The sequence below is a fragment of the Asterias amurensis genome, chromosome 4, assembly GCF_032118995.1.
Source record: "Asterias amurensis chromosome 4, ASM3211899v1".
Classification (NCBI taxonomy): domain Eukaryota; kingdom Metazoa; phylum Echinodermata; class Asteroidea; order Forcipulatida; family Asteriidae; genus Asterias; species Asterias amurensis.
The window spans coordinates 119091-145636 of NC_092651.1; the positions used below are offsets into that span (position 1 = coordinate 119091).

At 36.3% G+C, this 26546-nt stretch overlaps 2 protein-coding genes across 6 annotated transcripts in view; both read right to left on the minus strand.

Annotated features, from left to right (window-relative positions):
* Window positions 1-26546, minus strand: part of LOC139936475 (E3 ubiquitin-protein ligase TRIM33-like) — a 109678-nt gene that overhangs the window by 67327 nt on the left and 15805 nt on the right. For 2 of the 5 annotated variants that reach the window (XM_071931289.1, XM_071931287.1), the window contains exon 7: window positions 23976-26268. The exons of the other annotated variants lie outside the window; for them this stretch is intronic. The gene's annotated coding sequence lies outside the window, so the exon portion shown is untranslated. Of the gene's footprint in view, window positions 1-23975; window positions 26269-26546 lie in introns of those variants that run through there. 5 annotated transcript variants of the gene reach the window in all.
* Window positions 1-26546, minus strand: part of LOC139936467 (transcription intermediary factor 1-alpha-like) — a 120030-nt gene that overhangs the window by 59036 nt on the left and 34448 nt on the right. The window lies entirely within an intron of this gene.

Below are 26546 nucleotides of genomic sequence, written 5' to 3' on the forward strand. Positions count from 1 at the left end.
GAAAAACTGTGGTTTCCAAATGACCATACAACCACACAGCAAAAACAGGTTGTGTGCATCCAGCACAAGCTCTCATCAGAAGGATTGTGTTCACATCCCACTAAACTCAATTGCTCTACCCCTACCCCCCTCTTGCCATTCATTAGCTTACCCCCTCAGACCACACTAGCACAAATCTCTTTCTTATTTAAACTTACCCTTTGAATATGCAATGAAGTTACTGAACCCTAAACCTGAGACCATACAAAATCTGGGCACAGTACTACACAATAGACATGGGTTATGTACAATCATGGTCACTGGGTTCTGGACAATTTATAATATATACAAGGGGACTAGGTACAACATGCAAATAAGAAAATGAATATTCATACTAATTCAAAATACTGTGTTTTTTTGGTGACAGAATCCCTGCTGCGATACTATACAACCATATTAGGGCAGGCAACAAGGCTTTTATCAATGGTGCAATTTGTTCGCGTTAAAACAGCTACATGTACCTAATTTGTAGTTCAGCAGCTGTGGGTTATGAAATCACGGGGGAACTTTTAACTTCAGATTCAATGTGGATCATAAATAGAGAAGAATGGAAATTAAGCTAAATTGAGCACATTTACTTTCCAGGTTGTACCATCCATCCTCAATTCATATCCGACTCTCTCCTCGTACCTCAGATATTTTAGAACATTACAACCACGAATAACTGCCTCAACTGGGTCAATGATCAGAGTAATTTAATAGTCAGTATTGTATATTTGTTTGCTTGAGTTGATTTTAGAAATTAAGGTTTTCCATTGTAAATGTGTCAAATCATTATGGATTTGATCGGTTAAGGCAGGGTACAGGATTCAAACATTCAAATAGAACAAAAATGTCACTCAAATCTCACCTGTTTACGAGAGTTTTACTGTAAAGGCGCCATGAGCAATAACTGTTGGATAGGTGCCATATAAATGTTACATACTGAGGTTAAAAACAATTTTGTCAAAAACAAATAATTTTGATCTAAAGAAAGAAGTGAAACTCTGTTTTCACAAACTACATTGTAAAGCTAACTATTAATTTGCAAAAAGTAGATTCATAACTAATAAAAACCACAGCAGTAATTGAAACTTCCTCACAGAAATGTGTCAAGCTCATACTTACAAATTTTGTTTCTCAAACTGGACAAGCTAATCTTGAAAGAGTACATCATGCACCTTAAACCTGTACCCTGCCTTTCAAAATATCATCATTTTGAAATCTAACATGTTGATCTAATTTTGTTTGCAGTTTAGCGTGTGATGCCAGGAGATGAATTAGATGTGGATGGAACAATTCTTGCTTATTGATGATTATCTGCAACTGCCTCTTCTAGTCAACACTAAAGCTTCAAGCGAATAGGGTCTAGTCTATGTACTAGAATGTATCAAATAGCAAATCCATGTCAATGGGAGGAGACTTTGCACTTGTTGCAAATCTCAAATTCAAATGGTTTCATTCTCAGTTTGTATATGTGCAATGTATTGGCAGAACACTGTTTGAGAATCATGAGTTACTCACCAGTCCAACTTGTGAATAACAATTCTCTCTCCATTAAAAACCAGTAGTTGAAGACTGTTTGAGATATATGAGTTATTCACCACTCAAACATGGAAACAGCAAGGCTTGGAATCAAGGCTCATGGATTATTTCCATCCTATATCATGTGATGTCAACACTTTGAAATCAAGGAATATTTGAAGGCACAACTGTTAGCATCTCCCATATACTTCATTAGATTCTCATTGACATGGATTTGCTTGACATTGGTTTCAATTGAACAAATAAAATATCATATAAATAAAATACAAAAATCAAATTCATGCCAGGCACATGGTAGGAAAGGCCTTTTGTTTAACCCAGATACACTGTAAGTAACAGGAAGTCAAAAGGCGATCATCTTTCTTAGAACGTTAACTGAAAGTTTGACGTTATCATCTTACACAAAAAGATGGAATGAAGCAGCCTCTAGTGACAAATGCTACAATTTTGTAATTTCTGTTCTGGCCAAACAGAAATTACATACAAATGGTTATCCAAGCAGGTAAAAGGGGTTCTTAGCAATAAGTTCTCTTCAGTTTGGGTTAAATGCAAACAAGAACCTTTTTGGGAAAACTTTTCTCCATGTGCCTGGTGTTAAAGCCAAAGCGCAGCATCCTTTAAAACAAACAGACATTATAAGTCCCTCTATTAAAGCAGTAGTTGATGAAGACTGTCTTGAAGAAACACACAGTAGTGTGAAGATCTGCATGTTTGAACTTGAGGGTAGGAATAACCCTTTAACACTATCAAACCAGAATGGAAGATGGAAAGTATCATTACTGACTTATTATTCCAATCAAATGTTTGGAATGAACTTGTCCTCTTATCAAAGCAGGTGCGTTTAGTGATGAAATACACCTCAAAAACACCTTCTCTATACAAGCTGAATGCAGATTGTCTGACACAGTCAGTTCTCTCATTCGTTTCTCAATTATTGGCATCGTGTCCCCCCCCCCCCCCCCCCGAAGTGTGACTTCATTTTGTTTTTTAAAAAGTCAGGAATTGAGTAAGGATGCTGCACTTTGGCTTGTGGTAAATTGTGTTACAAATTATATTGATGCTTTAATTATCATTAAGTGAATATTAGTTTGCCTGATTGTGAATTGCTTAGAACTGGATTGAATTGTTTGTTGAAATATTCTTATTTAACAAAGAAATGTACACTGGCACATCGTATTTAGTTTGTATGTTCTAATTCTATATTTTCTGGTGAATTTTTGAGTATGTTCAGATACAGTCTGGTATAACAACAATTCAATATTACAGCAGTGAAGAAATCCAAAGTACTGAGCATAAACTGCTAGATAGCAAAGCATTGTGCATAAAACAACAAGTGTATGTAACAGTTGTTTAAAAGCAGAGTACATCAGTTTGTGGATGCATCCGATGCAAAGCATTGCATTGCATCACTGTATTGCAGGACTGGACCACTCTGGATGAGTCAGAACCAAACCTTAAGCACTGATAGGTGCTTAGCTAATTGCTTACGGGCAGCTATCATAAAGCACTGATATGTGCTTAGCTAATTGCTTACAGGCAGCTATAACAAAGCACTGATATGTGCTTAGCTAATTGCTTAGGAGCAGCTACCATAAAGCACTGATATGTGCTTAGCTAAATGCTGACGATCAGCTACCATAAAGCACTGATATGTGCATAGCTAATTGCTGACGATCAGCTACCATAAAGCACTGATATGTGCTTAGCTAATTGCTTACGGGCAGCTACCATAAAGCACTGATATGTGCTTAGCTAAATGCTGACGATCAGCTACCATAAAGCACTGATCTTGATCACTCTAATCTCAAGAGTGAAGGAATTTGAAGAAGTATCAAATTGAAATGTTAAGACGATACAGATTCGACACAACTCTGACTTCTGTGATTTAACAAAAATACTGCAAACCTGCATTGACTGCAATTAAACTCATTGCCAATCTAATACTCCCTCCTCCTACTGTCATGTATCAAGCAATGAGCTGACAACTTTAACCTTCCATAGGTGACTTCTATAAAAACGCGGTACACACACTTTCATTGGTCATTTGTAGAAAACACTTTGTAAGAGGAAAAAACCTTTACATGTCAATGTCATGATTTGTAATACATACGGACAGCATCTTTGAAATATAATTGATGCAGATTAGTCTGGTACCAAGACTTGAATATAGCAGGAGTACATCTTGAAATAATTATCTCACTTTTTAATTTTAAAATCAAGGAACCAATGATGGTGTGTGTACCTTATAGGGAATGATGTGCCAGTGTACAAAGTGTTTATGAAAGAATAAAAGAAACTCTGTTGTGTTTATTTTGTACTTTATTATGTGTTGGGATGGGAAGCATCTGCTTTCTATTTCAATCTTGTTGCAGCACTGACCTTTATCACGCAAACGCCATCTTGTTTTTACTATTTGTTTTCTTCAATCGGCTAAACAAACCAAGGCTAGAAATCAATCAGCCATTATACTATTGTTGGTTGATCTGTCATGAAGGAACATTAAGTGATAGCTTTGAAATATTGCTTGTCATGTTACAGCGATCTATCAAAACTTACATCCGTGGCCAATCAAAATTATTAGCCCTTTCTAATCACAAATGTGATGGGCAGAGCAGCATTGCCAATGGCATGTACAGACTGCTCTTGCTGTTGATAAAGTCAACCTTTTTGAGGCCAAGTTGATGTTTCAAATACAAGGCACAATTGAACAGTGTAACCTGTTTGTACACAGATGAAACATTGCCACCTTAGATCACCTGAGCATTGAACAGAAAGTTCATTCTCATATCGGCAAAAACAAAAAGGTTATTTTCTGAAGGGCAAAGCAACGTCAATAAAGATAAGTTATTTTTTACACAGAAGGCATCATTAAAGCGTTCAATCTGTGCACAGATAATGAAACGATGCCAAATCAAGTCATCTGAGCAATGACCTGACAGTTTAACATCCAATGAATCAATGTTAATCAGACAGTTTTACGAGTCATCCGCTTGACACAGCGTTTTGTCTGAATTGTTGTGTAAACCGGTTCCATCGGAACCACACATACTAAAAAGAGAGATCTTTACCAAATATTGATCTCACAAGTATCCTTACTTATCACCAATGACACCTGTTTGTACACAGATGGTGAAATTGCACAAATGCAAAGTCTTAGTGTCACTAGTATGCACAAACTTTTTTACAAAAACAAGTTGCTTTGCCCAACAAGATGGCGTGATGATAAGAAAGGTCTGAAACACTTCTGGTATTGTTGATTGTGAATGTAAGGGAAGGTACAAGCTACGACCAAAAAGGTCACAAAGTTCAATAACCTTAGTTAAAGGAAACATTTTCTGCTAAAACTACAAAGAGTTGTTGGACGACACCTTTTTGTAACACATAAAACCAGCATGTGTCTTTTCTCACAAAACTAAAAAATACTTGTGTTTTTCATCTCTAAAAGTTGTCTAACAGTTTCAACTAAATTTGTTATGCTTTTAAACATTTTGGCGCAAGAAAAACTTGCGCTTTTCATCTCTAAAAGAGTTCCATAATAAATGCAAGAAAAACTTGTGTTTTTCATCTCTAAAAGTTGTCTAACAGTTTCAACTAAATTTGTTATGCTTTTAAACATTTTGGCGCAAGAAAAACTTGCGCTTTTCATCTCTAAAGAGTTGCATAATTTCTACCAAACTTCAAACTGTTTGAGCATTTTAAACGCAAGAAAAACTTGTGCTTTTTATCTCTAAAACCTGGCTAACAGTTTCAACTAAATAATTGTTCTGCTTTTTGAGCAATTTGGCGCAAGAAAAACTTGTGCTTTTCATCTCTAAAAGAGTTGCACAATTTCTACCAAATTTCAAACTGTTTGAGTATTTTAAACGCAAGAAAAACTTGTGTTTTTCATCTCTAAAAGAGATTTATAAAAAAGGTCACAAAGAAACTGTTACAATTTTTATTAAACTTGTTAGACAACTTAAAGAAACTTGTAAGACAACTTAAGCTCCTTGAAAAATAGTACCTTCCCTTTAAGTCAACATACCAAAATAGTGCTGCAACTTGTATTGAAATAGAAAGCAGATGCACTATGGGTTATTATTGGGGGGGGGGGGGGTTATTATTGGGGGGGGGGGGGGTATTAGGGTTGGGGCTTTGGGGGGGGGGGTGCTAGGGACTTGATATATGGGGAGGGAAAGGACATAGAGGGCAGCAGAGTCTGAAATAAAGACTAAGTATACACAAATGTTCATGTCTCTTGTTTTATTCATATGTACATGAATATTCATAAATTTGACCTTTGAACTTTGACCTTTAAAAACAAACTAAAAAAAAGGAGTGGCACCCCAGTGTATGCAAGCCACCCCTGGTACTCGCACAAGTGTTCCCCGCCCACAAGTGTCAGCAGACTAAGTCAGTGAGTGCCCTCCATCAACACCAACCAGTGAGTGGCTTACTGCAATGTGTTCAGCAGTCCCCAATCTAAGTCTGTGTGGCCAAAGCCCCCAATATTGACTGTAACAGGGAAGGATCTAATGAGCTCTAATAATCAGTTTACTTTACCATAGAGTCGGATGTAGTCTATCTACGACTCCCGACATTGCCCATGGAGAAAGCGCCATCAACGCCTACTCTGAAATCATCCACTGTATAATTAAATTAGTTGCGTCATGGGTTTGATTCAAATCATGTAAAGTATAAACAAATGGACATCATTTATGCGAGTTTTCTCTGACCATCTTGCGATTTTTAGACCTCTATCCTTACAGCAATACCAATCATGTTTCAAATGTCTCTAATTAATTTCTCCGCTCTTCGATACTAGATTTAGGGGGGGGGGGGGGAGCACGTTAAGCATACATGTAAGCTACCATTTTATGCTTTGAAAGTACATGGAAACAAATTTTCAAATAAGGTGGCAACCCACAGTTTAATGTGCATGATACCTAATTAAAATTTATTGACGACTAAAAGATCTTATTGTAGTTGTTTTAAAGGCATGCTTTTATTGAACCAATGTGGTTCACTTGGGGTTGAAAAGCGTATTTATAAGTATATATATGCGTTATAATTAATTCTGTATTTCAGTGTATACTTCATGAGCACAAACAGCAACTATTAAGTGTGTAAGGTTATTGTCTCTTATTAATCGTAAGATTTGTCCACAAACTATTCGCGACATTAAACAACCTGTAAGGAGAAACGGTTCATGATCAAAATGAACAGTATTTTTTATTCTTCTAAAAGGCGTAATTAAGTTCTTCAATAGTATGCTTACTTTCGTAGGAAGTCAATGAATCTATTAGTGATGTTTTTAGTTTTGGGACGAGTTCCACTAGAAGTTAAGAGGAAATTGTGGTTATCTACGAGACATATAAACTTCTTCAAAAGTATGCTTACTTTTGTAGGGAGTCATTGAATGAATAACGAGTTCCACTGGAAGTTTAGAGATATTGCTTAGCTACAGTTCAAAAACAGAACTTTGCCAATCGTTTAAGTTATTGTCATTAAGTATATTTTTAAGCTAGAAAGATGTTCCGCTAAGTCAAATTGTTGCCAGTAAGATAAAAATATCGCTACGAAGTTTGAAGTTCCTTATTTTGTGCATCCTTTTTGAGGCAATTATTTAGATTATTAACGGAATAGTTTCAGAGATTTTGCAGTAAAAGTTGTGCTTTTAAATCTTAACACTTCTAAATTGAACTGATAAATTGTGTGTGTGTGTGTATAAAATGCCAGAGTTAAATACCAGTACTGATTTAACTTGTAGCTAGGTTGGGGTCCCACATAACATGAAGGGTTTGGGAGTGATGCCAAACTCTTCTGCTACTCAAAAACAATGTAAGGCACTCAAATTCATTTGCGCCCAATGTGTTTGTTGCAAACATGCAAACGTCCAAAGTGTTTAATTTTTATTGCAAACAGGCAAACTTTAGTTGAAAGTCTGTTAGTATTTTACTCACATTTATTTGTGTCAGTTTATGAATCTTGATAGTTCGAAGGTAAAACAAGGAGCTTTTTACGCTGTGTCCTTGTTCCAACATACATGTTACACTGCTATGTAACGTATGTTATGAACGTTACATACATGTACCTTATTCATACATGAGATGATCAACGTACCAAGATAACTACTTGTACATGACTAAAATTACTCAAACAACAGATCACAATTTATGCTTTCATTTATGCCTTATGGCAATTTTTCTCCATTTGGACGTCACTGGATCAAGTTTCCTGTTTTGTTTGCATGCCCTTACATGTTTTTGAGTAGCACATCTGTAATGTATTCCTGGTGTGCCACTATTTGGCACCATTTGTGGCTGTATTTATTGACGAGTGGTGGCAATTGGCGGACCCAATGGAGATTCAACACCTCGGTTGAATCTCCCCCTATTCAATGTCTGGGGCACTATGTGCCGGAAAGTCCTGCCTCCTTCAAATAGGCCTCTACCTATTTCATTTTAGTGTGGGGGGGTACAATATTTCCCCTTATCAAATTCCCATATTTTTCCTCTTTCAGATTGGGTTCTTGTTTGTTCCAACTAGAACAACTGATTCCAAATGCTTGTTTCGTTTTGCAACTACTTGCACATGCCAATATTTTTTTCTGGCCAATATTTGCAGCTCTGGTTTAATTATCGTAATCTGTACTGTGTATTGCAATACATCGTACAAATAACCAAGATGACAAGCTGGTGTCTTGCACAAACTTTTCTAAACATTGTGCATTAATCACGGTTAAGTAAAACTTTGGTTTGGTGTACTACGATATCGTCACATCAGTGCAAAAACATTGTATCTCCTTAAGTAGCATTAACAATTCACGCAAGTTTGAACGTTTTAAAAGTTGTATCTCACTTAAAAGAACCAGGATGTACCAACAAAACCAAAAGGCGCCAAGATACAACAAATTTATCATGTGTTTGCGCGCGAGATGACTTTTACAATTGAGATATTCTGTTGTTGCACTGACTGACAAGGATATTTGTAACATAATCATCCAAATATGTCAAGTTAAAACAATTGTTTCTGTCAACATTAAAACATGCATCGGTAGTTGCATCACTATTTCCCTTTTTAGATCTGCCAAACCTACTCCCCCCCCTTCTTTCTCAAGACAGGACCTCCGGCAAATTTAACCCCCTCTGTTTTTCTGACCTTGGATCCGCCTCTTTTTAGTCTGCCCCTCGGTAGTCAGGGATACTAATGGTGCCTTTGATCGATACAGGGTTTGCCAGTCCCGCCTTCTGATTTGTCCATGGTAAGATTAATTGATGTTTTATGAATTCATGCACTGTACACATTACTATACATCCTCATGTGTATCGGAGTATGCTGTATGCATAACCACTATACACTAAGCTCACATGCAAACCTAGAAGCAGGCCCTGGGGAAAAGCTAAACTATAACAAAGTTTCCATACTATTTATTGATCTAAGTTCAACAAAGAAACCTATATTCCTCTACTTTTCATTAGAAACATAAACATGTTTGTTTTGTTTCATCATGAGCTGCTTAAATTTATAATTTATTTCCTTATGAGACCATGCAAGTCCTGCCTATATTCAAACTTTTGGCTCCATGTTACATTACGTTTCCTTCATTAGTCACCAACTTTGTTGTTTACAAGGGGGTAAAGAGAAAACTACACACACATTTCTAAACAGTGTTTTAAATTTTTCTCTGGAGCCAATTGGAGAACTTATTACAAACAGCGTATCAGCTGCTTCACAGGTTTAGAGCAAATTATGCCGGGACTCAAGGTTTTCAAAATCCAGGGTTCCCAAAATGTTTTGGGAGAGATTCCTAAGAGAGCTATTTTCCACAGTGAATTATGTCAACTACTCCTAGGTCTTTGTTAAATCCACAGTGGGTTTAATTACTGTCTCTAACCACTGACTTATCTTGTTATTTCAAGCGAGGGTCTCAAATGTTGCTTTTTACTACATGTTCTATCAAATATAACCGATTCCTGCCTAAAATTATAGAATTTCCCAGGGCCTGCTCTAAGTTGTAATCGTATGCTACCCATTGTCTACATAGTTACATTCTATAGCAACGCAATTCAAACCAGATCTTGTTACTGTACCATAGACTTTGAGTAGCTTCCTACATGCTGGACGATCTATCCTACACTCATTTAAATTGCATTCTATTGGAATCACTGTTTGATCATTTAGAAGACTGTTTATTACTTTTATTCTGGTGTCCAAAGCACACTTAAAACACAACATACCAGATTTGTTGTCATATTTGCCTACCTAGAGCATAAAATGAATCAAATATCTTGTTTTTGCTGTCACCAACGTAAGGATGATAAAAGAACTACTAATGCTTGTATTATCCCCCATCTTCATGTTTAAAACTTCCATGGTGCCTGTAGTCTTGCTAAATTATCATTTTGTTTTCTTTCTGGAAAACCTCTCAACTAAATTCCTTCTCTGAAACTTGATCTCTGTATCACTATCATACCTAGTGTGATGTACTGAGCATTTTCCTGATTGTGCTTAAACCTATTATTGAAAAATCATAATCATCAGGGAATAGCCTGGTAGGATTTGGACCCACAACCTTGTGAATGCAAGTCTTATTTATCCAGTAGGATAATATTGAATAGCAAGTATCAACTTAACAATCCTAAGTGAGCTATTTCTACTTCTCATCTACCTTGTTAACTTCAAAGCTATACCACCCACAACCTGCTTGATGACAATGACTTCAACTAAATTGTGCAGAACTAAAAGAAAGTCAGAAGCTACATGTTACTGAAGGTGAGTCCTATACAGGCAGTATTAAGTACCATCATCTACCATATTTAACTGGCTGTAGTTTTCCTATTTTCAGCAGCGAATCCAATCTAATTGTTACTGACCTGATAAATTATCACTGTCTGTCTTGTTACTAAAGTACAAGTGGCTAGTTATGAATATTAGAATGTCTGAATAAAGGCTGTATACACCATTGGTATTGAGTCGCCACAAACATCCCCTAATCCCTCTATGTTATGTTTTCAGATTTTACAAGCAATTCTCAAGTTTGACGCACAGCATTGCTCAGAATTCAATTCATTTTTGTGTTTGATATGGTTCTACAATGCACTTAAAAGAAAATATTTCCTCTTTGAGTGTGTGAGAGTGTGATCTTTCCTTGACTCTACTAACATAAAAACCCATCATAATTTAAAGCTTTTACAGGCTGGATTATTTCTATGAGATCAAGAAATTTGACTTCAACATCAAATACTGTACTGTTTCAAATCTGTGAAAATTCATAATTATTTCTTTTGCAGGCAGCCTTTATGAGTAACTGGACTATTTCTGTTTGTTCGAGCTACTCAGCTTCAAAATTACAAACTGATAATCATTCATTTTTCCCTTGAAAAACATTTAACAGATACTGTTTGAGCAGTGATCTTTCTCTCTTAAAAACTGTTGTGGTGTTCCTTTCTGATTTGGCTAAGACCAATGGTGTATACAGCCCTAAAATGCATGGAGCTTAGTTGATAGTCTTCAATCAAAGGATATTGACCTATTGTCATTTATCTATGCGTCTTGATTATGACCAGCCTGATCTAAGACAGAGGGACATTCCCAAGTCTAGACCATGTGACACAAGCTTACATTTCTTAGGCCCTCTATACAACTCTTGCTATAGACCTTATGCACATAACATTATTTGAGTAGAGTCCCCTCAGCTAGAGATCAACAGAAGGTTGCTCATTGGCCCATTCTGTGAGCCATACATAGATGTGTGTTTTCTATTGTTTCATTATTGCTTTACCTCTAAGATGTTAGGACGTTACTGCATAAGGTCATTGCTGAGCAAAGGTTGTTGTCTTCATAGAAAGAAGTTGCACAGTTTGAGCTTTACGATTTGCACTTCAGTTACAAACACTTAGATATTAGGGTATGTACATCAACCTTTCATCTACTGTGTTCTATGTAAGACACAAATTGTTTCCCTCGGAATATGGTCAACATGCAAATGACAATAGGTCAATACCAACCTTGTTCCAGTTGTAATCCTCCCTACTTTATAAACATGGGACACTTCAAAATGTGGTTTGCAAGTTCATTTTGTCAGGTTTGACCTCAAGTATACATAGATGGTATTTTGGAATACCTTTATGACATTCCACGATGGTAGACCAAGTAATCTATTGATAGATTGACTAGTGTTGGGAAGTAAACCAACTGTATCTACCAATCTCTTCTCTAGAGTTCTTCACCCAAACAATAATTGGTTATGGTCTTATCTGTGCAGAGAACACACACAGTCCAAAGAGTCTACTCTTGCACCAGTAGGTGTGATGCCATAAGAAGGTAGATTGATTCACACCCATACAGAAATTCCAATCATTGTTTCTTTGCAAACCAATCTAGTTAATATGGGCTGTTGGAGGGAACAAGGTTGGAACAATACCAAGCAGGGTTTTTATGATGTCCTGAAAGTCCTTCATCTTTAAAATTCTGACTTTGTGGGGAGAGTCAACCCTAGCAGTGTGCCATCCAGATAAGATTGAGCCAAATGTTTAGTCATTTGTTTTAGTTAAAGTACTGGCTACTTAGAATAACTGCAGCTCCAGGATGAGTATGAGAAGCTCAGATAATTGTGAATTTATGAGATTCAGGAAGTGAATTTGCTGAGATGACCAGGGGTAAGGCACTTTCAGCATCACATCAAAATTGAGCTAACAATTGAGTCTTGTCTTTGTAATTTAATGAAACAAAGAGAGCAACAATTTAGTTTAAATCTGCGACTATCTCAAAGATGGTAGTGAAAAATAGATTATGTATGGGTGAAAAAAAGAAAAACAAACACTTTGAAGGACTTCCAGGACATCTTTATCAAAATGACTACGTATTTTTCAAGGTTCAACATGTTTCCATTTTGGAAAACATGAGGCCTTTGCTTAACTTTAAGTTTAGACCAAATTTATCCTTCCAAACAGTGGTTTGGTCATTCAATGGCCACAAAAATTGAGTTGATCACTCAACCAGGCCTCATCAGAAACTTTGAGAAAGTTTGTGACCCTTCATGAGAATTTCAAGGCATGGCAGGATAGGATTGATAGTACATGTAGTTGAGTACATGTACTCTAGATAGACTCTACTCAAGTTGAACAGTTTCCCCAAGAGAAAATGATTAGCTGTTCATGGTTTGACTTCAGTGGAAAGCAAAAGGGATTTTGTTTGCATAATTTTGAGCTTGAATTGAGGTTTTTTAAACTTCACAAAAAGCGCTGACTATTCACAGAGTGTGATTTTACAAGGGCTCAGTGCCTGCTGCAGCCCATGATTTCTTTTTTCTTGTTTGGACTGGCATCTCATTCAATAACAACCAGCATCTGCCAGGATGGTTTTTATTTCATCATTGTTTCTTTGTGAAAGATTCCATTAATTTCAAAGAAATATCAGCTGGTCTCTTCACTGCTGTAAACAATAATTTCATGTGATTCAAAAGCAGGTTTTTGTCTGATGCCTAAAAGATTTGATTGGTAACCTTCAGATATGACCATGCCTTGATTCCATCTTTAAGGTTGTTACATTCTGGCTGTAACAATCCTCTTGCTGTTTTCATACAATCTTGTTTTCCTAAGACCCTTAATGCTTGGTATTGCCTTTGATTGAAGACTATCTGTTATGCATACTACTCCTAGATACACATTATTGAGGATGTATAGTTACAGTACATGAATTCAAACTTCAATTAAAATGACCATGGACCTATCTGACAGGACTGGGACCCCCGTATCGGACACCAAAGTTTCCATGACTACGGGGGGACAGACCTCCACCACATCGCCCCATTTACAGCCCTAGTTATAGTATGGTGCTCTCCATCTACACACCAGGTCATTTTGTTTTACAGATGTTTGAAGAGTTTGGCATCCTATTTTATCCCCTATGTGGGACCTTGTGTTGCAGTCTAGCCGGAAAGGTCAATATTCAATTGTTGATTTATTACTTTCCAATTGTAAAGTAATATCCCTGTTTAAAACTTCATTGTTTTATGACTGCAACACTCTATTAACAATTTTGTTATTTTCATGACTGCAAGTTAAATACAGTTTAAAAGGCCTCTTTTTAAAGATTGGTTTTTAATCTTGGTATTCTAACACACAACTTCATGACAACCAATATGAGGCTGATGTCTAACATAGACTGGTACCTCATAATATGGTGTACTCTATACTGGTCAATTTTGAGTCTGGATGTCAGACAATGTTGACCTTTTTAAATTCTGTTCAGTGGAATAGTGCAGGAAACTTTCATCAGGTATTTTATCCAAGCTGATGCTTTTTGCAAAAGCTTTTTAAGTGAAAAGATTTAGCACAAGATAGTCTGTTTTAAATTCACCAACTTGTTTTGATTTAATCTCCTGTGAATGTTTATCTTCACAATTGTGGACAAACTGTCTATTTTATTTGATATCCTTTATAGCTTTGGAACTATTTGAACATCATAAAGATGTTCAGAATCCAATTTGTATTTCTATAATTGCCTCCTCTTAGGATTTGTTTTTGAAGTTTGATTTTAAACTTACATTTTCCTAGAATGACAAGGTTTAGATATTTTGTTGGCAACATCTTTTGTGCCGAGTCGTTAAAATGGCAACAATTTGAACTTAATTGGAGGTGGATTAGCACTCTAGAATTCCAGAGGCATTTCAGTTTTTTCAATAAAATCTTCAGATTGCAACTTTGTGCTTCATAGTTTCCTTTTAAATGTTTAAAACTTGCTGCCTACTGACAAGTGTTTATTTATACTAATGATCATTACATGACCTACAGCGATTTTTAAGAATTGATTTTGTGTTTTCATAGAGTTATTTGCATTGTCTGATTTCATTTCATGTACTAGCTAAGATGAAATTGCCTATTTATTCATCAGAATTATTCTAGATAGTGTAGTTTATTACTATTTGTGCTCATGAAGTAGATTTGTTTGTTGTATTTCTCTTGAGGAACATTTTCTAAGTAGTTGAATTAAATCATGCACTAGTTTCTTTGGGCTTTTTAGATTTTCAGGTTTTAGATCAGGTAAATGTTTGAATCTCATTTTCAGAGATCAAAAGGATTTGGGGGTTGAATATATAATGCAGAGCAGAGAGAATAAGATGGAGACATTATCTACATGATTTGGCAAGCTGAGGTAGTGACTGTTATCACACAGATGTCAGTACAACTCTAAATGTGCACCATAGGTTCATATTTCACCGTCATTGATCGTATACTCATGAGACAATTCCAAGTCCAGAAGTTACAGTGAGAATTTCAGAGTAGGTGTTTAAGGTGTTCTGTCCATGCACAATGCCTGGAGTAGTAGTAGACACATCGTCCTCTATGGAAAGAACTGGTTATTAAAGTTCAAAAGACCCTACCATGTTGTAGCCAACTTTGGGTCCTTGATTCATCCAGACTACATGACCGGGAAAGATGACACATCACAAAACAGCCGAACGCCAGTTAAATGCAGACAGAGGGCAACCCACCGACCAGCCTGCCGACACCTGCGGGCAGGGAACACTCGTGCGAGTACCAGGATGGCTTGCATGCACCAGGGTGCCAAAAAGGGGAGGGGATACATTCATGAGCTGTTGGTAGAACACAGTTAAATGTTTCATTAGTAACACTGCATTGGATTTCATTAAAAAATTTGAAAAAGTGGAATGTTGCACATGGAAATTGGAGAGTAAAAGGAAGATCCAGAATGAAGAAAAAGAAAAAAAGTTTTGGCAATCATTTTGAAATGCAGCAAATATGAAACAATCTTATATTAGGGTACAAGACTGGTTAACACAAGAACTGCCACAATATGAAGCATTTTGGATAGCAAACTTGGTAAAGTACAACTCGATGTCTGCCTAGTCAAACGTGAGGAGGGCCCTGCTAGTTTCAGTGACCATCTCACTACCTTTTACAAATATCCCAATCTCACTGCAAAGATTGGCCATAATGGAAAGACAAATCATAAAGTGTGTGTCATTTAGGGGTTTTCCCCTAACCACTAGGCTACAAGTGTCAAGAATGCTGCATTCTTGTGCTGCATTCTTGTCAATTGACGCTTTTTTCCAGCTGGAATCAGCGTCAATAATTGTTAGTATGAGTACCACATCTTAATGCAATAAGTAAGTAATTCAAGGTTTTTTTCACTTTTCAAAAATATTGAATTTTGTGTTTTTCATACAGATTTGTATTTAAAACGCTGTGAAAAACTGACAGTTCCTTTCTTATCCTTCTCATTCTGACCTGTCATCTGACAAAATCAGTAGAGTAATTAAAGAGAGTATTACTTGTAACAATGTAGAGGAGCATGTATGAACACTATCACATCAGCAGATACAACTAGTGTACATGCATTTAAATACTTTGTGGTTTCAGAAATGTGAACAATTCATGTATCACCAATCTTGTATCCAGCTACCAACATGCACTCTTTGTGTTTCCCCTAGGACTATTATTTTAAATACATAAACCATTAAGGTACAGCATTGGTTACAATAACAATACTAAATTTGAATTCAAACAATAGTTTTATAAGAGAGATCACTTGAAAAGGAAATACCTGGGTTTCATGGAATAAATGTTTAAGATGTTTTCTGAAAATGGCAAGAGAATCGTCAACCCTTGTGTCAAAGGGAATTTTGAAATGATCTAGTGTTATCTGGCAAAAGTGGCAGTTTTAAAGATACAATGTACGTCATCAAAAGTTGAACCTGTCCAAAAACAAATCTGCTTTGTTTCTATTTCTATTTATTGTAATGGGTATTGGTACCTTATCTCAAAAGTGTACGCCTGTAGATTGGTGTCAAGAAAAAGAAAACAAAACAGTTTTAAAACTTGTGTATGTTTTCATTGGAGATTGGTCTTGGGTAATATTTTCAACAAGTATTTTGCCTTAAAATATTTGATTATATCATTTAATCAATTACAGACTGACCTTAGTATGTAGTTCATTAAAAAGCTAAATCCTAACTAAAGTAACCAATGCTGTACCATTTATCTTATACATGCCACATGCTTACAAAAAGATGGATCTTGAGCAATGCATGGCATTTCCCGCAAGTTTACATTTTGTACCAGATTTTCAACTTAAAAAGCTAAAATTTGATAAAAGACAACAGCTGAAAAATTGTGTGTTGCTCCCTTTTTCCCCAAACAAAAAACTGAAACAACTTTTCATACTTTTCATAATATTATGCAAGATTGTATGTTTTTTTCCTGTTTAATCTGTGTACACTTTTTGTGCAGAAAGAAGTCTATGCTCAAGACCTATTTGTTAACATGTGGTCACAAGTCTTAGTATTATTTAAGCCCCTCACAATAACTGCTTGTATCAAATAATGTACTTGGTATTTTTCATCAGTCAGCTTTCAAATGTACCACTTTCGGGAAAAGTGAAATCGTTTAAGTGTATTTGGTCTTGGTATAAATTGATTTTTTGTCAATTAGTGGTACCTTTTAAAAAATAGAATTGACATATAAACATGTTGCTCATTTATTAGTTCTATGGTTTTATATTGACCTTTGTGTCAACCATCGGATTTTATGCTACCTTTTTTAAGGAGTAGAATTGTTTGAGCACATGTAATGCTAATTTTGTGTACTTCAGGGTTGAATCTTTAAATTTATTGGTTTTACGTTTTAGGAGATTGCAGTAAAACATCCCAACTTGTCCTTACAACTTATATCATTGGATTTGATATTCATCAGATAGGATAATTTGTCCTTCATTGCATCTTCTTAAATTGAACCTTTTACTATTTTTTGTGAGGGGCTAATAAATTCATACAAAGTAAATAATTCAAAATGATCCTGTTCAATTCCTCCAGATGAATGTCCATATTCTGCTTCACTATGACCCCAGGTGACCTCATGTCACTCTGGGGTCAAAGAGTTATCTATAAATGTTCTGCATCTCCACACAAAGAGCAAAGTCTCATATCATGTCATCATGGTGTCACTTAAGTGTTCCATTAATTGATGACATATAATACTTGGCTTAAAGAAGCCAAGAAGTCATTCACAGATTGTTAGTATCAACAAAGAAACGTTCCTTGCTTTAAACACTGTTTGATGAAAATGATGAACACTGGTTGGATTTCCAAGAGTCTTTGTAGAAATTATTTCCTCTGTCAATTGCCATCTCAGTTTGATGGCCAAGATCCTTAGTTCAGTGTTTGTCTGCAGTGTCAAGAAATGTTCCAGCAAGGAAGGTTTTTAATGCAGGTCTAAAGTCCATCAACAGTTTGTCTTGAACAGCATTGTGTCTTAAAGTCTTGTATCTATGGCTTGATAGAAGTCCAAGTATTCATAGTCCTGTAGAAATGGCATCTCTGTAGCATTGCATCTATCATGCCTCATTGACATCTTGTAGATCCCTACTTCCCTGGGTTGGTAAAACCAAACAGTAGTTCATGGTGAGTGTTATCAATGAGAGGTGAACAGACATCAAAGCAATCCAGTTACATGTAGTCACATAATTCCCTGAGTTGAAACAACACGCAGTAGTTGGCAAGGCGCTGGGTGAACAGACATCGAAGAGCTCCAGTTAAGGTTGTGTTGGAAACTTCACACTAAACACAAGAAAGGAGAGGTCATAAGTTTTAACCTTTTATGTGATGTTCATGTAATGAGACTTTACACATTTTGTTTTTTGAGGAAGGGCTTACTTCAATTAGGCCAAACCCCTTGTCCACTGAAAGGTGCACATGTTCTATGAGACAATCTAGATCTTATTTAAAGGCCGGCTACAGAATGCTCAAATATATTAGTTTTTACATTTTTGTAATAGATGTCACAGTAAATAGGAAACTGAAAAAAAATAATGAGTCTCTTACCTCACGCTTAAACATGGTTAAAATGTTTTTTTTCTCTGAAACTCTCCAAGCCAAATTCTGAAAAAACGTGAGGTCAAACAAACCCACACGACAAAGGAATTGTGGCTTCATCAGTGCTATTTGATGTAGAAAATAGCGCCCTCAATTGGCCAAAGCTGGTGAACCCGTGCACAAACGCTATTGGGAAAAAGCGCCAATGACGTCAAAGGGTCATTGCATATCAATATCATAGATAAGCAGTTTTTGACTCTCGGTTGAAAAAGCCGTGCGGAGAGGTGCATTTTTTACTTGAATTATTTATAACTAAATGCAAATTGTTTTTGAGTAAAATGGTTTTTAACCGGCATCTACGATGTCTATTTGGCCATAAAAAGGTAATAGTTCAAACAGAACAACTCTGTTTTTCTTAATGTTTCTGATTAAAAATAGATCCATGTAAACCAATGTGGTAAGCCTTGCTCTAGGCAGTTGAATTATTCACTCCGAAAAAAACAAAACATCCGTATTCACTAAACGTCGTACACTATCCGCATGAGATCATTCTGTAGCCGCTGTTCAAATTTAAAACAACTCTGTTTTTCTTAATGTTTCTGATTAAAAATAGATCCATGTAAACCAATGTGTTGAGTAAAGCTATGTCCAGCTTGAATGAATAGTTTTTTTGGGGAGGCGTGTCAGTTTTACTTGCAGCTGAAAAGCTAGATTGCAAAGGATACCATGTTTTGAGCAGCAGGTTTGCGAGGGAACCTTAGGCACCCAGCCACATCAATATGCCAGACATTCAAAGTGTTGGAATTTTCAAGAGGTAGGGCTAGGCAGTGTGTATTGCTTATACTTGCCATCTTTTAATTTAATTGTCACTACTATTTTAAAATGTGTTATGTAGAGCATTATAATGTTTACTTTTTTTGAGCTAGGTCTGGGAGGGCACATCTTTTTAATAACAGGTGTTTTTTTATACTTTTGCCTTCCCCTGGACGGCCTGTGCTGGTTTGAGTTGTATTGTCCGAAGAAATAAAACAAATAAAAACAAATGAAAACCCTTGAATGATGTCCTTCGCATTGCCGACCATTGTTGGGTTGTCAATTGACTGTAAGCAGAGAGAAACCCTTAGTTTTAAATTTAGTCACTTGGTCCGTAGTCGTTTACATATTTTAAGCATTGAGGGCAGTCTCTGCTGTACTTGAGTTCAATCTGAGTTTTAAGTGCAGTATACATTTTGTACCTACCTTCTGAGGTTGTGTCATAAGCAGTTCATCTGGGCCATCATTAGAATCTACCACTCGATGTACTCCTCCATGGTTTGATCGTTTCAAATAGCAGTAGATGTTAGGAATCTGTCTGGGTCCAATAGTGCCAATGAGTTCATTGTATTTCTATGATGCCTCTACATCTTCAGTTTACTGTCACATGTTGCTTGTATGTTGAGTCCACCTCATGATGCTTAGTGTGTCATGAGGAATGTTGAAAAGTCAATCTAGAAGAAAGGAAAATAAACAAGTTGAGTTTCTATGCATGTACCCTCACAAAGGTTTAAATACAAGCAATATTGAGTATAAGAGTTTTTAATTCACACTTTAAGCCATTATACACTTTCGGTACAGAAAAAAAAAAAAAAGTTCACAGATTTACAAATAATTTACAGGGTTTACAGAAGGTAATGGTGAAAGGCTTCTCTTGAAATATCATTGTTCCATGAAATGCTTATACTTTTTGAGAAAACATTAAAACAATATCAATTCTCGATAGCGATAATTACGGATTTATTTTAAACATGTCATGACACGGCTGAACATGCAAAAACTAGGGTGGGTTTTCCGTTAATTTTTCTCCTGACTCCGATGACTGATAGAGCCTAACTTTGGTTCTCGACCAATCAAACTTCAGGTTTTTTTTACCGAGGTATAACAATTACATTTGAACACTTTGAATTATCCAGACAGTTGCTTTGTCACATGCTAAGTGGCAAGCTTTCGCTTGGTTATGTAAGAGACGATTGAGCACCCCTACGGAACTCTGAATGGATGAGTATGGAACAATGGTACCAGGGTTTGCTCATCTGAAGGTTGCTAATTACAAAGGCTTTTTGTGTAGTAACATAAGAGATGATTGAGCACCCCAACGGAAATCTGAATGGATGAGTATGGAACAATGGTACCAGGGTTTGCTCATCTGAAGGTTGCTATATACAAAGGCTTTTTGTGTAGTAACATAAGAGACAATTGAGCACCCCTATGGGACACTGAATGGATGTGTATGGAACAATGGTACCAGGGTTTGCTCATCTGAAGGTTGCTATATACAAAGGCTTTTTGTGTAGTAACATAAGAGACAATTGAGCACCCCTATGGGACACTGAATGGATGTGTATGGAACAATGGTACCAGGCTTTGCTCATCTGAAGGTTGCTATATACAAAGGCTTTTTGTGTAGTAACATAAGAGACGATTGAGCACCCCTATGGGACACTGAATGGATGTGTATGGAACAATGGTACCAGGCTTTGCTCATCTGCAGGACGTTATACAAAAGCTTGCCCAAACCATTTGACATCACATAGCAACCGTCTCTATAGTCTGAGGAATTCAAATTTAAGCGGTAGGCCCTAAATAAGTATATTGTTCCAGGCGTGTTATTAAAATCTAATTTGCAAATGCCTTGGGTTCAAATCTTCAGGGTTTGCTCATCTGCAGGACGTTACACAAAAGCTTGCACAAACCATTTGACATCACATAGCAACTGTCTCTATAGTCTGAGGAATTCAAATTTAAGCGGTAGGCCCTAAATAGCCCTGGACGATATCGAAAAATTTTGACTGGCGATATATCGTCAGGTAAATATCGCCGATATGACGATATATCGTGAAGATTTTTGAAAATTTAAAGTACCCTTCAGAAGGGGACAACAATGGCTCAATCGCACGCTAAAAACAGTTTTACCGCAAGGCAGAATGACAAGACAAACAAAACATGACTGTTGTGTATAAAAAACAAATTTAAAAAAAGGACTGCGTAAATTAGATAAATTTTATTCAAACCGCCTTGATGAAAATTACTGAATTAACATTACATCCATATTCCATGAAACAGAAAACTAATATTTTTTTGTTTTACATCACTGGCTCTTAAGCAATTAAAGCATATTTGTACCTCAATCGATTGGAGTGTTGCGATCTCTAAAAACCCATGGAGGAAAAACCTGGTGCCGCTATTTTTATTCCAATGTGTTCACAATCATCACTATAGCTGTGCATCGATATTCACAGTCGATTTGCTTGTGTTGGTCAACTCACCGTCAACACGACCGATGCTATTTTATATAGCTGTATGGCCAAAACAGTTCCAAATGCAGGAAAGCGCCCTCTGTTGTCCATGATGTACAATACAAGCTCTGTGAAGAAGCAAGATGGCAGCCGACGGCTTTTGCCGCCTCAAGATAATTATTTTCACGATAAAAAAAACCCTCATTTTATTACCGAAATGTAACCAAAACTAGTAAAAATTCTCTTTTGGTTAATAGTTTACATTTCTATGACTCTTTTGTGGATTTTAAATATATTACTGGAGGTTTTGATGGTGAGTTTACGGCACCTAGCGAGTTGACATTGAGTTGACGGCAAGTAGTTGGACCCGTATTTTCAGTGCGTCCGACATGGTCCGACATTTCCTGACGACAACGTGGTGATTTCTGGTCAAGAGAATTTCCCCTAAAGCTTTGCACCCACGCTTGGCCACGGCAGCACTCAGTTCATGCATCCCCTAATAATAAAGTACCATAATTACAGTGGGATCGAGGTGATAGATACTGCTTCGGGTATTCACACAGCACATAAACGGTTCAAGAACGTTGGTCATGCTTCAGCGCTGCAAAGAGAGACCACCATGTCTAGATATGATGTTTACAAGGTATGCGTTCAGCCACATCTTTCATTCGAAGTTGTAAAAGACGGCATCAGCCCTAACAAATCTTATTTACCTGTGAGATTGTAAGAAATCCGTAATAAAATACTCGATATTTTGAAAGATCTCGTCTATGAAAAAAAATATCATTTTGAGACGATATTTCGATAAATTCAAAACCAACATCGATATTGGCGATATTGTTTTCAATATCGTATCGTGACGATATTATCGTCATATCGTCCAGGCCTAGCCCTAAATAAGTATATTGTTCTAGACGTGTTATTAAAATCTAATTTGCAAATGGCTTGGGTTCAAATCTTCACAGGTTTGTTATTTAATGCATGTTGAGATACATGTACACTACTTCTAGAAACTATAAGGCTCCCCTGTGAGCCTTATAGGGGTCTAGTATTTTGGGCCTCTTTAACGCTATACGTTTTTCAAATCAGCATTGATAGGTGAAACTTTTACAACCGTAAGCCACCAATAACGGAAGTTTCTTTTGTACTTCACTACCAAAACTTTCCACAAATACTTGCATAGATTTCTTGAAAAAAGAAAACAAAACTCATTCGAAATTGGGTGTCAGACACAGCATTTTTTAACTATTGGCGCAGTGTGTCTGTTAAAGGAACACATTGCATTGGAGCCGAGTTGGTCTACGAAAACTAAAAACGTTTGTAACCTAACCATTTGTTATAAAATGTAAAAAGTAGAACACAAAGGATAACTTTCCGTATGGCGCCACCACTTTTTCACTCATTTTTACAAAAAGGGATACATCAATCAGATAAATTAGATACTATATTATTTTATTTCGAATGAAAAAGTGGTGGCGCCATACGGAAACTTTTCCGTCGGACATTTATGGGAGTCAACTCAAACATACATGGCCGACCGTGGTTCTAGTCGACGAGGTAAAAGGAAAACCATGCAATTTCGAGTAATACTTGTGTGGATCATTATATTCTACTTTTAAAATATCTTTCCAACCATATGCATTTTATAACAAAAGGTTACAAACACTTTTCAAAGACCAACTCGACCGATCCATGATCCAAGGCAACGTGTTCCTTTAACACGTGTAACGTACGGCGGGTAAAATCGCCATTTTAAAATAGAATTTCGCTCCTTACTTAACAATAAACTCGTTATTTGTGAAGGTCTTACAATCTACGCAAGACTATCAGCTCAAATTTTCAACCACGAAATACCAGACGTTATCATACATGCATTTAAATGAAGGAAAAGTGTTGATTAATAAATAAATAATGGACATTTACCTCGGCCTCGGTTCCTCTTTTCGCATCCCAGCAAACGCAGTCAGGGCGCGGATTTCCAAATAACCGAAACATTAGCCGGTTACTAAAGTCGATATTGGAAAGAACACTAATTTTTGGAAACATAACGCTAATCTATAGGCAAAAGTAGAAGAAAGATAACATAAATGGAATCGATTCTTAGCAAGAATCGAATCTTTTTTGTGTCGGCAAGGATTGTCGAAAGGACCTGAAATTGGGCCCAGTACGATCATTCAAAAGTGTGTTGACCTCGGTCATGCGCCCTCTTTCGGATCAACTTTTTAAAATTAAATTCAGATAACTTGTTTTAAGGTGGTTTATGATTATTATTATTATTGTTTATTCGGCATAAAAACACACACAAAAGACAAACATAATAAAAAAACAAAGTAAAAGCCAGGGACATATGCCTGGAATTAAAATGTATTTAAAATCTATAATTATTCACAATACATCTAAAAGACATTAAGAACATTAGAAAATAACAGAAAAGTAGTGACCCAGAATGAGTAAAATACAAAATAGCGGAAATACATGTAAACAACAAGAACTTTTGTACTTCCCAACCTTACAGCTAATTATTTGACAGTACAACAAACCATGCTAATAGCATTACTATCTGAGAGATTCCTAGTATTATACAGAATGCATTGAGTAAGCCAAATGATTGTGCATGCTTTTTGCAAGTAGAAATAACTTGATCTTCAAGAGATAAAGTATCTTGTGGTATTTATCATTTATTTCATTTACCTTGATTATGAAGACAAACATGTTTATTGTAAATTTTGTTTCATTTAGCAACCAATAAACAAATATATACATTTAGTTCAAAAGATGATACAGTCACAAAGTACCAAGTTGAATGGCAAGGTTAATATCAGCAGGGGTACAATGAGGGCATTCATTTCTTTCAGAGGGTTGTATAAAGACAGCTTGCCAAACAAAATGTTGCCCATAAACTCATTATTTAAAGAAAGACTGACTAGTTCATACAGCATGTAACCCCTTCTTTGTATTCAAAACAACAACAAATAAATGTTGCTAGATGTAGAAGGCAGAATTAATGGACTAGAAGAACAACTATTGTCATTCAGCAATTTGACTGATTTTTAGTCTGGATGTTCTTGACTTATAGTTTTTCAATAAGCTTTTAGTTAATCTGCATTTGGGTACAAGTTGAATTCTTCAGACAGCAGAGAGTTGCTATGTCACAAGGCTCAGGGTAAGGTTTTGCGGAGGTTTATAACATACAGGAAATGCTGACAATACACAAGATCTTGGCACAATGGCACCAGGCTTTACAATACAATTCTCTGCATGTCTGATGATGTCATCGCAAGCTTGTCACTGATTGGCTAAAAGTCACAAGCACATGCTTCCTCATTTGCATACCACACAATGTATGCAGTCTAGTGACTTACAAACAAGTTAAGTCCAGGGACTTAGTACTGTATTACACTGTTAGAAAAAAAGACAATCCTGGCACAATGGTACAAGGCTTTGACAATTTGGAGGTTGTCTTTTGTCTATAAAGCTCCCCCTTTGTAACAGGGCAACACTGTCTTCTTGTCAATCCAATTTGCGTGTTCACTAATGAAAGACCATCAAGTTGTTGTCTTAGATATTATTCAACCCCTAACTTACACATGGCTGAGTGCCAACTTGGCTTAAAAGGCAATTTGTAAACCCTCCCCCCACCATACAAAAAACCTTAAATTAATCATAAATAACCCAAAGTATACCATCTGTTTTGTTAAACACTTCCAGGCGTGTGTCACCATACCAGTTCCAATGAGGGAAGGCAACTCTTGAACAGACATTATATTTAATTAAAGTAGCAAAACCAAAGTTCATTCTAATTATTTTTTTCAGAAAATTTAACAACTCATCATGAGATGAATCTTAGTGTTTTTAACATCAATAGTTTTTGAAGTCATTTATTTATATTCAAGATATATTTATACATGGGTCATTAAATAACAATTGGCTTGATCATCACCTTTCTTCCACGCTACTTTAGAAATTGAATTCATGAGTTCTTAAAATAAAGTATCCAATATTTCCATTGATATTAATTGCATCAAGTGCAATTTAAAAACTTGTGTAGATCAACATATTACAAACACTAAACACTGACTTAAAGGCATGGATACCATTGGTAATTGTCAAAGACCAGTCTTCTCACTTGGTGTATCTCAACATATGCGCACAATAACAAATCTGTGAACATTTGAGACCTCATCTGAGGTATCCAATTCAATTTGATTCTCACAGTGCTTTATACTATCAACAGCTCTCCATTGCTTGTTACCAAGTAAGTTTGTATGCTACCAATTTTGCTAAGTAATTACCAATAGTGTCCATGCCTTTAGGAATATGATATGTGAAGCTTAATCCAATTAAAAAGGCACTTGATTATCAATCAAAATAAACAAGATCACCTACATCAATGCTTCAAGGAAATATTGCCAAGTTTTGATGCTGCATGACATGTCTAGTGTGCCACCATTGCTATATGGTCCATCCTGTCAACATTGAGCACTTTGTCTGTGATGAGATACCTGGTTGTCTTGGTGATACCATGGAGATAAGATGTAAACATGTCACCCTTAAGAACTAGAAGACTACAAGGTTGACATGATGTTGGACTGGTCTCTCAGATAAGGAACTCCCATCCTAAAGAGAAAAGAAAACAATGTAAAAATAAATCATTAGAAACTGACCAGTATCTCTATTGGAATAATCTGTAAAACTGTTAAGCACTCAAAAGTACACAGGAAAAATGTGGAGCTGAAATGACAAACTGACCCAAATTCCATGACACTATTTGTTGCTGGTTGCAGCTAGATGCAAACTTGTTATGCCACGCAGATTTGCTAAGTCAATGCAAGCATTTCTTACTGGTTACAAACAAACTTTTGCAGAGCAGATATGCATACAAGTCATTTTTACTA